We start from the raw sequence: 18,431 nt of genomic DNA, 5'->3' as shown, positions 1-18,431 counted from the left end.
TTCAAACCTCAGTTTTAAGGGTAATTAGCTTCTGGTATAAACCTTCCAGAAATGGAAACCAATAGCTAATATGTAGCATGGTCCTAACAGTCATGATGTCTTGCTCTGGGCAAGGGCCCCTGCTCCCAAGCCCTGAGCTAGAAGCTGAACTGTGCTACAAGCTGACTCAAATAGTACTTTTATAAATTTTCTATATTCTACTAAAGCAGGATGTTGGTAGTGCTTATGAGAGAAGCACACAAAAATTTTTACTCCTATATCCATTTTTCCCCAAGAGTATTAATCCACTCAAACTACTGGGTAGTACATCTGCTTTCCAATAAGTGAGATTAATCTTTTAATTATTTCTAAATGATTCACCAATGTGATGATGCTACCTTAATAGACATAATTGGCTTAACTATAATTTCTATTAAAGGTAGCCTGAAATCCTCTGCCTGGCGGCGCCGGCACACCAGGTTCTAGTCCCGGTCGGGGCTCCGGATTCTGTCCCGGTTGCCCCTCTTCCAGGCCAGCTCTCTGCTGTGGCCCGGGAGTGCAGTGGAGGATGGCCCAAGTACTTGGGTCCTGCACCCCATGGGAGACCAGGATAAGAAGCACCTGGCTCCTGGCTTCTGATCAGCACGGTGCGCCGGCCACAGCGTGCCGGTGGCGGCGGCCATTGGAGGGTGAACCAACAGCAAAAGGAAGACCTTTCTCTCTGCCTGTAAAAAAAAAAAAAAAAGTAGCCTGAAACACAGACCTTAAATGTGACTGTACAATTTTGTCTTCCTTATTCTAGGAACAAGTCTGGGAATTAAGGTAAGACCCAAAGAAATTTGTCTAGGGAAAATGAGGTGAGAAAAAGACATCTTCCAATGATTTTTTATTTATTTTTTATTTTTTTTCCTTTTCTGATTTCATATCTGTAACCTTTGGAAACTAATCACATGAAAATATAAAATTAGCAAGTGTCTGAATCTGTGTATAAAACATAAATTACCTCTAATTCCAAAATCTCATTTATTAAAGTACCACTCAATCTTAAAGAAAATGAAAAAAAATTGGCTTATACCATTCTTTAAAAAAGAATGTTCCTTTTAACTTTACACCCACCCAACAGCTCAATTTTGAAACATATCAATTAATTGTTTTGGTCATGGACGTTTCCCAGGTGAGATTTTATGTTTTGCTCCTATAGCTTCTGGTTATCAGGAAATCCATGCTTTCCTTTACTGAAGGAATTTGCTCCTGCTGATGTTGATATATCCCTTCTAATATGCTGTCTTCTCATCTTTGCTTCTGGAGGCATTTTCTCTAGTTCACTGTCTTCATCTTTATTAAAAGCCACTGCTACTCAAAGGGTTTTTTGGAGCAAGAGTCAGAACAGTTTCTTTAGGGTTATTTGATCCAAGTTTGAAGGATATGGCTGATGCTTTCTTTGACATCTGACTACCTGCGGCAAATCCAAACTCGGAGATCTTTGTAGGTTTTGTTGGGAGGTCTGCAGCTTCTGCAGCTGATTTCTCCAAAATGCTGCAGCTGGAGCTTTCCCGTCCATTAGTCCAGCTGCTCCAGCTCTCGGGGGCTTTTCAGGCTTCTCTTCTCCTGCCTTCCCATCTCCCATTTTCCCCGCCATGACTACTTCTCCTGGTGTTTATTACAGTTTAGGAATGAACCAGTGAATTAGATTCTAATTGCTCCAGTGAACCAGAGTCACCCAGGAGTGTTTAAGAAAGCTGAATCTGGGGACCAACATCCCGTAATTCTGATTCAGAAGGTCAAAGGTAGGAATCTGAATACCTAACAAGGATTTTGGTAATTCTGATGGTAGAGGTCTCAGGATCATGCTTTAAAGAACTCAGCTTTAAATAAATGAAAGCTTTGATATGTTACCTAACCCCAGCTTCCTTTTAAAAATAACCTTTGCGTTAGAGAAGCTCTAAAGTGATTATCAAGGTCTTGAAGACAGTAGGTAGTTGACTCATCTTCTGTCCCATGGGCACTAATTGACATTTATCCCCAGCATAGTCACTTCCACAGCCCACACATTTAATGATGGCACAACCCTGTGGTTAGAAGCTTCATAAATAGAAATATACACAGCGGTGGTGGCCTTTTATTTATACACTAATTTCAAAGAGAATTCAGAGCAGTTAGCTGTGTGCAGTCTGTTTACTAAACAGAGTTTAAGCAATGGGCATAGACAGGATCCTTTCAGCTTAATATCTACCAGATGATTAAAAAAGGGAGCTTCCTGTTCACAACCAAGCCAGCAAAGCAGTAATACCTGTAAAATAATTAGGGTACAGCATGTGCTTAATTTATTCCAAACATTGCAAGATTTTCACATTAGCATTAATGGCTTGCTTATAGTGAAACCCTAGAGGCCACATAAAATAATGGGAGGCTCAAAAATTGTAGCTAAAAAGGAAGTGTTAAAAAAAATTGCTCACAGTTAATGTTTGTGGTGTGCTCCACCAAAAGATTGTGGTTCAATGTTCACATTGTTCTCTCCAGACAGTACTAATTTGTTTCCAATTAAAAGAAAATCGATCGCAAATGACTTCACAGGGCAGCCTGGTTAAAGGAATAAAACCTAGCTTATAATCTTGCCTTAGGAGCAGCTATTTTGCTTCAGGGCACGAATCTAGCCCTCAGTTGTACAGTGGAGCTGTGTCTAAAGGGAAGAGTTCGAGTTACTCTGGTGATGGAATTAATTGGGCTGCAGAATGTAGTTATTATCCTCTATTTGGGTAGTCTGCAGAAGCTTATAGGTTTTCGTGGTGGATAGGGGTTAATAAATTTCATCTCAATGCATATTGAGTAATTGTTAATGCTTACTCTCATTTTTTAAGAGTATGAAACTTTCTGCCTACCCCTTGTCATGAGATGGTAATTGTTTCCTTGTGATCCTCAACTCTGATATGTAGACAATGAGCTATGAGGCGAGCATCTGATGAAGAGACAGAGAGAAAGCAAGTTTTCTGAGTGATATGATAAAAGTTGCTGAAGACCTGTGATTCTTTCCCACTCCTGACAAGTAAAAGTTGGGAAATACTTCTCATTCCTCATATTTGCATTAAAGTCCTGGAAGCAACAGAAATTAGGATTCACCATCTGAAAAGGGAAATACTCTTGTATTTCAAAAATTTGAACACTTACAAAGTTTAGCTCTCTTATATTCATTTAACTGCGATACATAGTTAGAAGAAACTGAGACCTTAATAAACTTGAGTTATTCCATATTCTTCAGAGAAAATATTCGCCAAAGTATGAATGGATGTGTGCTGAATTAATTAGTCCTACACATTAAGAGCTATTGGTTGAGATAATGTCTTTGAGATAAGAAGTAAATTGTTTCTAATAAGAACAATCCATTGAACTGATCAAATTCTGGAATGAAATCAACTCAAATAGTTGTTCCCCTGAGCTCTCATTTGCTAGTAAGGAGGACTGTGCTTGTATCAAAAGAAACAAACCCCAACTCAAACTTGTTTAAGCAAAGCAAAAGAGATTATTGGAAAAAAAAAAAAGATCATAGGGGAGAATGAGAACTCTACTTGTCTAATTTCATGAGCATGTATCCTAAGCTTCCTGAATCTTTATAAATGGCAGAAGTTATTACATACTATGGGACCAAATAATTTTATAATATATATATATAATAAAATTATTGTCTTAAATTGCATTTCTCCAACAGTTAAATTGTGTTAGGAAAAAAAAATAACCAAAACATCGAAATAAGGCAAACATCATGTGGCATATCTTGTTGATAGTATAAGGAGAATGGAGACACCCAAAGCTCTCTTTCCTATTTTTGTTAAAGAACTCAATTAAATGAGTTTACACGTTAATATGCAGATTTTTGTGCAAGAGAGATATAAGTAATTTTTGTGTAGTAGCAAACAATCTCAGTTATGATTTATTGCCCTCTAGGACAATAATCAGTTTTTTAAATCTAATCTTCGCAATTTTATCCCATTTCTTTTTAAAATTTATATGCACTATTCACAAACACTTTTTAAACTGATGTCTTTATCTTACTGGCTTTCTTACTAATTAATACGTTGAATAAAATCTTTGACAAGGATTCATTTTATAGTTGCACAGAAGCTGGGATTTTACCATTTCGAAAATTATACTTTAGTCACATCTAAAATGACTTTATTGTATAGCCACTGGTGAAGCATAAACTAATTCTAGTATAAGGGTCTTTAAAAATTACTTGCACACTACGGTTTCCCTACATAGATTCTGTTCTCTTTTGAAAAATGGACTCATTGCTGTTGGTCAACAACCTAAGTTATTCTCATGCCTACAGGGGGTCATTAAAGTTATTGTTTACTTTGTTGGGACTGCTCCCAAATTCACATATGACTTACTCCCAGATTCTTTCAGGTCTCTGCTTAAATCTCACCTTTGCGGAATGGTGTTCTTGTTAATTCAATCAGGTCTTCTCTGTTACTTAAGCTGATTTAACTTTCTTCGTAGCACCATCAGTATATATACATACATATATATATATATATATACATATACATATATATATATATGTTTATCATCTGTGGCCTGTCATTAGAATGTAAACTTTATGAGTAAGGATATTATATATCTGTTCCAGATTTCCATTTTTGTCAGCATTGGTTTCCAGGCAAAGTTTATATTATTTGGCACAATATGTACTATAGCTAGTAGAAAAGCAGATAGAAGACTGTTATCAGCCAACACAATGAAACCATATGTATGAATTTAAAATAAGCCATAGTAATAGATAATATCAAATACTCAATATGTGCCAGGCTATATTCTAAGTACAATTATTTTATGTAAGTTATATGTATACTCATTCAATCCTCTGAACTGCCACCAAGCTAAGAACTATCATTATTTCTATTTTATGGATGAAACAGTGAGACACAGGAAGAACTGGAATTATCAATATCAAATATCAGAGTGTCTTCAGTTAAACAAAAGTAAATTTTGACATCTACCTCTGACCTCTTGTTAAGTGGAATATAAGTTCCATAATGACTGTGAATCTGGTCTTTTTTTTTTCTGTTGTATTCCAAAACCTAGGAAAGAATGCATTATATATTAACATATAAATAATTGATGTGTTAATGAATTTTTTTTAGGTTCACATTGTTTCTGACACTTTCCTTTATCATAGAGATATGAAAGGCAACAAGAAGGCATCTCTGAAGTCACACTTAACACCCTTGAATTTCCTTTCATATGGAAAAAAATTTAGTTTCATTTTATTGGAAAAGCAGAGAGACAGAGATAAGACAGAGATAGATATTCCATCTGCTGGTTTACTCCCCAGATGCCTGCATTAGCCAAGGCTGAGACAGGTCAAAGCCTGTAACTCAACCTAGGTTTCCGCTGTGGGTGGCAAGAACCCAACCACTTTCAGCTGCTCTGCAGGGTGCATGTGATGCAGGCATCCCAAATGGCATTTAACTGGTGTGCCAGAAGCACAACTCAATCCTTATAATTTCTGCAAACTCAAATGCCAATTTACTTTGCCAGACTCTGGAAATATGTTGTCAGCCATGTCAAAATGAACAGGGGTGACCTCACCCAAACACACTGGATCCTGAGAGCCAAAACTGCCTCTGGCTGGTTGGAGGTAGGCCCCTTGGGGTGTTTGAAGTAGCTTTGTTGTTCAGCTTCCCTTCCTGCCTGTGTCTTCTCTGTCAAGCCAAGAAGAAAATCTACCAATCCTAGTGAGCCAAGTAAGATGAAATTTAAAGTAAGTAGCATACTCTTATGCATTTTCACTGGCCTAAGTAGGTCCATAACGGAATCAATTTGTTTAATGAATTTATGTGTGAAAGAAGTAAATGTCATAATTGCAGTTTTAAAAGAAGCACATATGATAAAAGTTACTTCCCAGAGGCTGACACTTCTACAGCAAAAGCCAAATCAAGATATGACCTTAGAATTTTTCAGTGTATAACCTGTTTTCTGTAAAGAAATTACCATGACAGTGCTTTAAACCCAGAAAGCTGTCAGAAATCTGATGCAAGGCTTAGTATCACTGGAGATGCTATTTTTGAAATATGCACAAGGAACACAATTTTCTGTGTTCTAGAAAAGTAACAGAAGTCACAGTTCTTGTAACAGGTGGTACTGGCAATAGGACAAACAAAGCTGAAATGAGAAAGTTGAGGGCATTTTCAAAAGCCGTTGTAAAAAAATTATTAGAAACATTTAAAAATATTCTGTGTACAACTGAAACTGAAGTCATAGAGAAGCTTTGAAGTATATATTTAATTTCTTCAGAACTTTTAGTATTAGACTTGGCTGTCTCTTTGTCCCAGACAACCTATACAAAGGTTGGCAGAATAATTAGCACCTGGATTTCTGGGTTAAAGAAAAAAATCCCTCCATTATCTGATTGATCCTCTGGTTTATTTTCTCTTCCTTTTTTATGGTGCCTTTTTACCCCTGCTGTGCTCAGTGGGGGATCGAAATGAAGTTAAATGAGAAGAAACAAACAATCCTAGTCTCTTTTGAATTCTTAAAGAGAAGCTAGAGTAATTTACAAATGCTGGCCTGAGATAGTGCATTTTTGGTGCTTTTAAAATATTGATATCTATATGATTTAATATTTTGAACTTCTGTGAAAGCACTTTTTTTTTTATCAAGGAAAGCATCATTTGAGGAGCAGCTTTCAAAATGAGGTCACAAAAGAATATTCTCTCTATTTGAGAAAACAGATAACTCTGACTCTTTCCATTTAATAGAATAGGAAACAGAGAACAAGAAAGGATCCTTTACCTTATAGGGGCAGAAGGAATGCAAAATCTGGATCCTTCACTTCATTTCTTGTATGTGAAAATAAACAAAGACTCTCAGGTATGTACTTCAGTATAGAAGAGCAGACATTCAGGGATTTTTTTCTTCATTTGAAGGAAATGTGAATTTTTTTGAGGATGACATTGTGTTCCACGAAATTCCCAGAACATTACATGAGTATGGTCCATAGAAAAGATCATGATAAATGGTGTCAAAGATAAGCTGAACATATAATGCTTTTTCATAGATAAAAATGTAAACTAATATCTTAGAGTCCCTGGACCTCAGGTAGATGGAATGGAAAATGGAATTAATTTTTCTCCAGGTGTTCTGTTTCTCAGAAAATTGTGGAAATGGCTTGAGTACCTTTTATGGTACTAGGTAAAACTTTATTGGACTACAGAAAAGGAAATAGTCTTCCTTGACTTACCTGGAGGGACTTCTCAACTTTGGAGAAACTGAACAAGAAGTAGACAAAAACGTCTAACACCTAGACTCAGGTGGAATGAAACATAATGTATGGAAAGACAGAAAGGCCAAGGCTAAAAACTAAGGGAAGGGTAGGGCAACATCAGAGCAACTGATGTGGGGTAACAAAAGATGGATTTGTAGTGGGTCCAGAGGTGAACTCTGTAGAATATCAATCCACATCCTAATCTCTGGAGCCTGAGAATACCACTTTCTATGAAAACATACGTGATTAAGTTAACAATTTTGAAGGAAGTGTATCCTGGATCATACAGGTTGCACCCAAATGCAATCATATGTATCTTTACAAGAAAGACACGCAAATCTATTATGTTACCTGGTGAATAGTTAATAACAATTTACTGTCTCCTTGGGAATCACTGAGAGAATATATTTTACATGTTCTCACTTAGAAAAAACTGATTAAGTATATGAAATACGGCATATACTATTTAGAAATTTACCCTGATTGTTCAAATTACTGAGCTGCAAGGAGACTCCTGTCTATAGAGATGTGTTTAGAGTGTGAGAAACAGAAAAGCAAACAAATGAGGGGAACACGCTACACCCAGTGACTGGCAACTGTGGAAAGCAATCACCATCCGTAAAGTTGAATAACAAGAAGAAAGAGTGTTGAAAGAGCCCAGGAGAACTGGAACCAGGGAAGAGCTTCCTGGAAGAGGCTGCATTCCTGCAGATTTCCAGCAATCGCCAGATGTACAGCACCAAAGCAGAAAAGAAGTGGGGAGGAATTCTCCAGCCTCTGTCTTCCAGTTCTCTGATGAGTTCCAAAGGGAAGCTTGGGGGTTACAGATGATCAGATATGGAAACCAGCACAGGAGAATGGAGAAGGAGACGATCAAAACAGAGAGTGTTTGAACCAGACATGTTTAAATGTTTCAGAAATTTTAGTTCTAGCCCTTATATTACCTGCTCTACAAATTTTATCTTGTTTTTATTTACATATTTGGTTGAAAAGTAAAGCCCAAAGAAAATGAATTACCAAGGTGACCTAATTTCATGTGGCTTCTCTTTCACTCATCCATAGGCCACTTAGTCTTCCTTTTTAGGAACCTCCCATTCCTGGTCCCTGCAGGTACAACTATCTCTGCCTACACACTCTTGTCTCAGAGTTCTGTAGGTCTCCCTCCTCTTGTTGAAGTCCTTCCACAAGGGTTATCTGTTCAAGTAACTTCCCTGTCATCCTTTACCCTCATTTATCTTTCTTCCTACCCTTTGACTATACTTCACAGCTCTGTAGGCTTTGACTTAGTGTTGTCTGCTCCTCCCATTACAACATAAGTTCCATGAGAGTGAACTTTGCACAGCCATGTCTTTCCAGTGCCTGTCCCTTAGTAGGTACTCAGGAAATATCATTCATTGATTTCCAGTGAAGTGGGCTCAGGATGCAAATCTGTGTGTGTGTGAATGTGTGTGTGTGTGTGTGTGAGATTTTGATTTTGAGGCCTATTTTCCATAATCACAGGGTAGGATTCAATGGAAATGAAAGTTAAGAGCAATGCATACTACATAGGATTATCAGTTAAAATCTTAGGAACAAAGGAATGGTAAAATACCATAATAAAGGGGGCCGGCACCATGGCTCAGTTGGTTAATCCCCCGCCTGCAGCGCCAGGATCCCATATGGGTGCCAGGTTCTAATCCTGGTTGCTCCTCTTCCAGTCCAGCTCTCTGCTGTGGCCTGGGAGAGCAGTGGAGGATGGCCCAAGTGCTTGGGCTCCAGCACCCACATGGGAAACCAGGAAAAAGCACCTGGCTCCTGGCTTCGGATCAACGCAGCGCCAGCCATGGTGGCCATTCGGGGAGTGAACCAACGGAAGGAAGACCTTTCTCTCTGTCTCTCTCTCTCACACTGTCTATAACTCTGTATGTCAAATATATTAAAAAAACCATAATAAAGAGATGATGGGTATCCCTTATCATGATATAATAAGAAAGAGCAAGGTTAAAAAATTGATTAGAATTTTGTTTGGTTAGTTCACACACACAAATGTGTACACACACACACACACATCATCATCACCATCATCATCCTCCTCATCATCCTCACTCCCCACAGGCTGTTCTTTCAGAAAATTATATACATTTCTACTGACATCGAACATTCATATGCAGGTTGGGAAGATAAGCAGAGGATGGATGCACACTGTGTATCCAGAAGTGGGCTTTGACACCAGTTGGAGTTGTTCGTGCAGATTTTCCAGCCAGCTCTAAGGTGCCCGGGAGCGTCTCCCTGAAGCACTTCTCACTATCAGATCCAAAGCAAGCAAAATGGCCTGGAGATTTCAACCAACTGCTCTATAAATAACAGCGTTGGGACAGAGTGGGTCAAGGTTATACTGGGATCTATATTTTTCTCCTTTGGCCCCTTTTTGTGGTACTTTTCATAAAATGTCACCTAGTATGAATGAGACCTAAAAATATCTTTTGAGGAAGGACTACCTCTTAAAAGGGAAAAGGAGTATTTCCCCTTATTCTTTGTATTCAAAATAATTGATGTTCCCTGACTGGAGATGTGGACAGAATAGTTTCAGTTGCCAACTTTTGTAGTCAGTTTGAGCAGCTGTAACAGAATACCATAGACTGGGTGTCTTAAACAATAAACATCTGTTTCTGACAGTTCTGGAGGCTGGGAAGTCCAAGATCAAGATGCTGGCAGATCCTGTGTCTGATGAGGGTCCTCTTCCTGGTTTGCACACCATCTTCTCTTTGTATCCTCACATAAAGGAGAGCGGAGGGAGGGAGCAAACTTGCTGCTCTCTCTTCTTACAGGGTCACTAAGCCATCTTGAAGTCCCCCCTTCATGATCTAATTATCTCTCAGTGTTTCCAAATCCAAATACAGTTGCATGTACGGATTAGGGTTTTAGAGTCACACAACATTCAGTCCATGGTAGCATCTGACCACACATAGTGGAAGAAAAAGAAGGTTTTCAAAGTTACATGACAAAGAAAACTCTCAAATTTCTGAAAACATTTCTTTATCCCAAATAGTTTGATAATTATATTTAATATTTATTGTATAATAAGCACATTGTATATTGTATAATAATAAGTTGTTACATAAGCTGTGGTAGAAGAGAGGAAGGCTTGCTGCTTTCCTAACCTCTTACCATATCGTCTGACAGGACTACAATGGCCAGCATTGGGGATGATGCTTTTAGATGCTTGCCTTGAGGATGCAGCTTTTCCAAAAGGGATTCTTTTTTCTTTTCATTGCACTTCTTCTGAAATTTATATGGTTACTTTTTGTTGTAAATCTACTCCTCTTTGGAAGCCAGATTGACCCCCTTCTTGTGGTTCCTGGCAGTCCAGAGTGGGGCTCACCTCACTGCCATCAGGGTGTGCAATCAGTGAGCACCCTGAAGCTTGTACTTGCTTCTCATTGAATGTCTTGTCAACCATAATGATGATCCTAACTTTGCAAGCATGGTGCTTGGAGCCCAAGGAATAAGTACCCATGCCCAGCCTCGGAGCCGTGGACTCCTTTTTGTTTCCACTAGTGTGTAGGCCTCCCCGTTCATACTTCCTCTCTTTACAGAAGGACTTTCTCTTGTCCCCTCTTGTGGCTTTTGTGCAACTTGCCTTACAGGATACCTATTGTATGTGGCCTCAGTAGCTGGTTTGTCATGTGCCTTCTAGATATAATATTTACATTACTGACCTGACATTCACAGTCCTCAGAAAGTGCTGCAGATCACCACTAGCCATCTGCATAACTTTGTTCTTGTTCCTTTTTTTCTCATCTTGCTCTGAAGTTGTTTCATTTTGCCATTGAAATGCTCAGGGCCGGTGCCACGGCTCACTAGGCTAATCCTCCGCCTTGCGGCGCCGGCACACCTGGTTCTAGTCCCAGTCGGGGTGCTGGATTCTGTCCCGGTTGCCCCTCTTCCAGGCCAGCTCTCTGCTGTGGCCAGGGAGTGCAGTGGAGGATGGCCCAAGTCCTTGGGCCCTGCACCCCATGGGAGACCAGGAGAAGTACCTGGCTCCTGCCTTCGGATCAGTGTGGTGCGCCGGCTGCAGCGCGCAGGCTGCGGTGGCCATTGGAGGGTGAACCAATGGCAAAGGAAGACCTTTCTCTCTCTCTCTCTCTCTCTCTCTCACTGTCCACTCTGCCTGTCAAAAAAATAAAATAAAATAAAATAAAAAAGAAATGCTCAGCTTTCCTTCTGTCCCTTTTCCTCTTTCCTGAGGGAAACTTTTACTTAACTATAATATACAGTCTTCTTTACTAAAGGAGGCTAAAGAACTTGGAAAAAGATGATATAAGAAATGTGCCATTTCTGGATTTAAAAAAAGAAGCTGAATTCAAGTTGTGAGAATAATTTTATTTATTTTTTTAGAGGCAAAGAAATTCTGGGGCCATAATTAAATTATTGAACCAAGTAGGCAGCATTGTTCACAGGGATGATTACAAGTGTGGACTCTGTACTCATACTGCCCTAGTCTGAATCATGGATGCACTTACCAGCTATTTAACACTGGGTCATTTACTTCATCTCCTTGAGACTTGATAGCTCCATGTGACCAATGAGAATGCTAATAATGCTTTTTACAGTGTAATATAATTGACAGGAAGTACATGAGCCTAGCACAGTAAGAGCTCAGTGAGTGTTAACAGTGATTATTAAGAATTTTAGGTCTGTATTATCATTCCTTCAAAGTAAGAACTTATAGCTACATTTCTGGAAGTGTATAAACTGTGATATTGAGAATGGATTTTTTTTCTTTGACTATAAGAAGCACATTTAGTGTTCAAAAATTCCAAACCTCACTCTGAACATTATCATTGTATTATTTCCCATCTAAAATGCAAGCATGCTGAGCAGACTCACTCACTTTCAGATGCAGGCTCTGACAGAAACATTTCTCATATTTTCTTATGCCATGAGGCCTGCATTAAGGCTGTGAATCATGTAAGTGCATTTAGACTGGGTAGATTCTGCTAAGGACAGGGCATAAATGGAAATAAAGTACATTTTTCATTTGCTGTTCATTCTCAAATCCTACTAATGTCGATGAGAATTATGTGTTACATAAAAGAAAAGAAAATAGATCATTATTTCAGTCTATTGCTCTGAGTTTTTGCACTCAACAGTATTAGATTTCTTTCATTTTAATATCTTTCTGTAAGTACACAGTAGGTGTGTAATGCTTGCTAATTAAATGAAAGCACAGATACTCAATGCTGCTTACCAGTCCTTCAGATTCTGAGTAACACCGGGTGCCTAGGCTGTTATGCAGGTGACAATGAAACAAAACACACCTATATTCTATTGTGATTTCTGGCCTAATCACCACCACATTGTCCCCTTCCCCATACACACATGAATACACACTTTTTAGTGTAGCAAAACCCTCCTAGGAAGAGAGAAATGTAACCTTGGCATATAGAAATGATCATATACTCTAATCTTGAAAAATAATTTTAAATTGTTATTACCAGCTCTGTCCTGTGTCTATAGTATTAACTTCAGCATAAATCATATGTCACAAGGATATAATGCATAATATTGATTTTGATTTTTTCCCTCCAGGCTGTGTCTTAGCTCCTGGCCTTGATCTTAAAAGTAAGATAGATGTTAGGCATTATTATCTAGCAGAAGGAGTGAAAAATCAATTTTATCTCCTGGCTCTTCATTCCCATTCTCTGCAATGGTCAGGTAGTAACACTGCAAACACTGTAAGTTCACATTTACTTACTAATGGGTGTGATGCTAGTCTGGGAATCCACTTGTCATACCTGATGCATATTTTCAGGCGATAAATTTGTAATTATTATGATAATTCACTAACATACTTTTTCATAGGAAAAACAATTTCGTAAAACATCACTATATGAACAGGGTAACTTTTTAAAAGAAACATTTTTATTTTGAAATCATTTTTAATTTGTAGGAGAGTGGCAAAGATAATACAGAGAGTTTCCACTTAAGCTTCCCCTAATATTGACATCTTACATAGCCATAATACATTTTTCACAACTAAGAAATCAAATTGGTATGATACTGCTATCTAACCACAGACTTGTTTCACCTTTCCATAGCTTTTCCACTAATACCCTTTTTTTCACATTTCCTGAAGTGTTTTTTTCTTTTGTGTATGCCATATATTTTTAGGAAATACCTATTTGTTAATGATGAGAATATAAATGCAACTGAATACCTAATCCTGGAGATATTTTTGAAGTTTGTCAGAGAAGGGAATGATACTTGGGAAACCAATCAATTTTAGTGAAATGGTTTCTAACATCACTGTGAAGACACACGGGTCCATTCTAGTCAGTGGAATGATATATCACAAGCAAATTGCTACTACTAATAAAATATTGACATTGGGGAGTGGTTTTTATATTTGTAAACTTTATTGAAAAATTATCCTCATAATAACCCTATTGTCACTTATGTTTTGAAATAGTTTGAGTGAGAGTAAAAAGATCATGTTACAACTACGAAATCAACTTTTTTTCATAAATCTAACTGTACTTATTAATTGCTTTATTCTTCACTTTCATCTTTGAAATGGAGCAGACTGTAATCCTTATTCCTACTTTGATAGAAACCATGATCCTCATCATAAGAACAGGGACTTTATTAGAGCTTTATATCATAAGAAAATAATTTTAAAATCCTTTTATTCAGCTGTTTTTGATGATCTTATTCTTAAAGGGTTGATTGCTGCCAGTTAGATTACCTCTAGAGCACTGACTCTGGTAACACGTAAGGACACATTCTGTAGGAAATATGCTACAAAATACCATCTTTTCTTCACTTTTTTATAATGTTAGGGATCATGTTAGTTGTTACAATTGTTTTTTGAATAAGTAAAAGGGTTTGTGCTTGTGATGGTACTTTTCACAAATTCCCTCATTCATTGAAGAAAATGTGAGTGTCTAGTATGGCTCAAGCACTGTGTTAGGCATTGGAAAAAAGAAGATTCATAATACATAGCTTCTCTCCTTTTGCTTTCTGGAGGTGATAAATATGTACTCAATAAGAAGTCCCAAGTAATAAGTTATTTTATATAATGTACGTGCCTGTCTTCTTTGGTAAGAAGATAATATTTTAAATGAGTGAAGAAGTAGAAGGAGAAGGAGAAAGAGAAGGAGAGGAAGAAAGAGGCAGATGGAAGAAGGAGGAGGAAGAAGGTAATTCTCAGGAGACCAATACTAAGTATAAGAGGAGGATGATTCCAGGTAGACAAAGCCACATGCTAATGTAAATGGGAAAGGCATATGAGAAAGTGAATTCCAAGTAGTCTGGAAATGCTGTAATATGGAATACTGTGAGAAAGAGTAGCAATAATGGGATCATAAATTACATCTGTCATAACTGAGGTAAGAGATGATGGGATCTGAACAAAAGTAGTACCAGGAGAAGTTAAGAATATGAGATGGATTACAGAAAGTGAAGATGTCCAGATTTCTGAAAAGGGTGTACCTTTCACGTGGGTCAGGTAGGGACAGAGGAGGATGACTAATGATTTTAGAGCACTTGTATTCATATGGGAATGAGGGCGAATGTAATACATTCCATTCAGACATGTTAATGTGGAGGATTCTGCATGATATCCACTTTAATGTCAGCTGTGCAGACCCTAAGAGGGAGAGAGAGAGAGGTGGGATAATTTTATGTGGAATCTCTCAGTTTCTGGTAAGAGTGGGATCAAGTGCAATCATGAACTCAAAGGAAGATTAAAGAAGAATAAATGGGCCTTATCAGTAAAGAGAAAGAGAAGTTCAGTCAAGAGGTGGTGAAAGAGAGGCCAGGTTGATAAGAATAAAAATCAAAGAGGTTGATAAAAGCCTGTCACAAAACAAAGAGGGACAATCTTAGGGTGAACTAATAATATCCTCTGTTGCAGAAAGGCTGGGAAGATGATGGCTGAGCAGGCTGGGAATTGAGAATCAGACATTTGTTGGTTACATCATTAAGAGTAGTTTGGGTAAGAATACTGAGAGATATGGACAAGAAATTACAGTATGCTACTGAATGGTGGAGAGAGCAAAAGTTTTATTTATTGTTCTTCATTTTGTTTTTTGTTTGTTTCTTTTGTTGTTGCTCTTGTCTGCTAATCAAAGAGAGGCTTACTCCACTCATCTGCAGAAGGGGAAGATCCAGAAAGCAGGGAATCATTGATGGAGGGAATTTGAAGAAAAGTCTGAAGACATGTAAGTGTAGACCAAAAGTGAAAGGACTAGCCTTAGAAAGGAGCAACAACAAAAGAAACAAATAAAATCAAAATAAAGGACAGTAAATAAGAACTTTGCTCTCTTCACCATTCAGTAGCATACTATAATTTCTTGTCCCATGTCTCTCAGTATTCTTACTCAAATTACTCATAATGATGTGACTAACAAACTTCCAATTCTCAACCCTTCCCAGTCTGTTCAGTCCTCATCTTTCTAGCCTTTCTTAACGTTAAGTTCATCCAATGAGTGGAGACAAGGAAAAGAACATTGTAAGAGATATAGGACAGAGAAGGAAAGTGTTTAAGGTGTATTTGTTAGTTTGAAAGAGTTAGGGGGCTGGTGCTGTGGCATAGTGGTAAAGCTGATGCCTGCTATACTGGCATCCCATATGAGCAACGGTTCAATTCCTGGCTGTTGCACTTCTGATCCAGTTTCTTGCTAATGTGCCTGAGAAAGCAGCAGCAGATGTCCCAAGTCCTTGGGCCCCACATGGGAGACCCAGAAGAACCTCCTGGCTTCAGATCTACCCAGCTCCAGCTGATGTGGCCATTTGGGGGAGTGAACCAGTGGATAGAAGACTGTCTCTCTCTGCCTCTTCCTTTCTGTAACTCTGCCTTCAAGCAAATAAATAAACCCTTTTTTTTTTTTAAAAAAAAAAAAAAAAAAGAGTTATAGAAAGAGAGGGAATGGGTTTGCTTCCCAAATGACTGCATTGGCTGATTTTGGGCCAGCCTGAAGCCATGAGTGTAGAACTCCATTCAGTTCTCCTACATGGCTGACAGGAGTCCAAGCACTTGGGTCATATTCCATTACTTTCCCAAGTGCATTAGCCAAGGACCTGAATTGGATGTTGGAACATCCAGGACTAGGGACTGAACCAGCACATATATGGGACGCCAGCATTGCAGCCAGTATCTTACCCCATTGTGCTACAATGCCAGCTCCTGGGAATTCTTAATTAATGATTTTCATTGTCTCTAGGACTTAGGAAACTTGTTATAATACTGAGCATAACATAGAGAAGTGTATCCCACTGAGTTTAAAAAGTAAGATGGAAGTTTAGAACATGTGCTTGGAAAAATGGGAAGAGAAGGATTGCCAAGAAACACTGAAAATTCTGCAAAAGCTAGGAAAATATATATACATAATATATATTTTAATAATTAAATTTATAGTTTTATAACTTATAATTTATAAATATATGTATATGTAAGCTTATTTATATATAAGCTTATTTATATATAAATGTATTTATATATATATATATATAAATTCTCTAGGTTGTTATAGCTCTATATAATTTAACCAGTAAGAACATGGAAGAACATGTTATAGCTCTATATAATTTAACCAGTAAGAACATGGCAGAAAGCAATGAAAATGCAAAACTGAATCAAAATTGTGAAGTTTCTAAGATATCAATGGTGAGAGGACAACAGCAAAATTCAGTGCACTGTGTCATTAAGTGTTTAAATAGGGCAGTAGACTATGGACTCAAGAGATAGAAGATATAATAAATCCAGGAGAAGGAAAATAGATTTAAATGAAAGGATGGAGCCAATACAGAGGACAAACAAGCCTAAATTAACAGATGGAATTGACTGTGTAATTGAGAATTAAGTGGGACTGATTAATTTAATTTCATATGTGCTCTCTCCACTTATCTTGCAATGTTGTCAAGCTTTTAGCCACAGAACAGAATTGCAGGTGAGACTGTACACAAGAAAAAGTGCTTCACTCTCTCATGAGTAAAAAGCAAGATTAATAAAAAAAAGCACAACTTCCTGTTATTGCTCTTCAGAAATAGTGTGTAGGAATGAGGTCAACTACAGAGACCTGCTGAGAATGAACATGCTACTATTTATTGCCTCTTTAGATGAAAACCCAATTTCATCTTCTATCAAAGATCAAGCAACTGCTATTTTATGGTAAACATAGCAACTGCCTTACAGAAAATTACTATTTTAACAGGTGCAGTCTTACATTCAATAGCGATTTAAAATTGGCTTTCTGACTAGCATTGTGCTCACATCACCCGTTTAAATAATCTCTTTGGATATATTCTCACACATAAACATCATTAAAGGGTATGTTTACATTATGTTTAATCACAGGGTATTCATGAAAACATCTCTGCCCAGAAGAACTTTTGCCACTTAATATATTTTATCTTGTTTGTTTATACTGCTTATCAAAGCATCCGAGGCAAATAATTTGAATTATTCTATTGAGAGAGGGGGGAAAAAGCCACAATAAGCTTTTGGAAGTTTTATTAATATTAGTTTTATGACATAAAGAGCAACTCTTTATTCATGAAACAAATATTTATCCAGCATCTGCCAGGTACCAGGCTTTGTGCTAGGTAATATGCAAGGCATTCGTTTACAGTATATTAAAAAAAAAACTGCTGTAGCTAGTACTTAAAGAGTGGACATAGCTGATGTAACAGTCAGGGTAATTCATATATTAACTGTAACACTGGGTGGAATGTCTGCTGTGCACTAGCAAGGACATTGCCTAGGTATCTCATTCATTCTTCATGTGTGGGTATGGAATAGGAGAGCCTGTCATATCATGGATATCAAACACAGGTGCAAGGTGACTACTTAAAGCGGGCTACTTAACGTGGGTTCTCAGACCATGAAGTGAGAGGTAGAAAACATTCTTCAACCTTTGAATGAAAATTTGCATTCCTTTCTATTATGAATGCAGGAAACAAATCATTGTAGTGTTAGTACTATCTGTGGATCTGTCATCAACAAAAATCAGAAGGAAATATCTACAGTTATTGGAGACATTTCAAAATACCCTGATTTTCAATATTAATTTGAAATTATTGGAGTTATTAGATTACCATATGTATTGTCTTAATCATTAAAGGAAAAAATTTGTATTGCTATATCAAAAATTCAGTTCATTGAATTATTTGATAACTGAATTATAATTGGTTTCATTCATGCTTAGAG

General features: G+C 37.6%; 1 pseudogene; it reads right to left on the bottom strand.

The window, feature by feature from the left end:
- Nucleotides 1–1,123: 1,123 nt before the first annotated feature.
- LOC108178619 (PEST proteolytic signal-containing nuclear protein-like) lies at nt 1,124–1,606 on the bottom strand (annotated as a pseudogene).
- Nucleotides 1,607–18,431: the final 16,825 nt, after the last annotated feature.

The sequence above is a fragment of the Oryctolagus cuniculus genome, chromosome 20, assembly GCF_051225735.1.
Source record: "Oryctolagus cuniculus isolate XC-2025 breed Fujian yellow rabbit chromosome 20, ASM5122573v1, whole genome shotgun sequence".
NCBI classification, from domain to species: Eukaryota; Metazoa; Chordata; class Mammalia; order Lagomorpha; family Leporidae; genus Oryctolagus; species Oryctolagus cuniculus.
The sequence above is the reverse complement of the archived record's forward strand: the minus strand, read 5'-3'. Positions and strand labels throughout refer to the sequence as shown.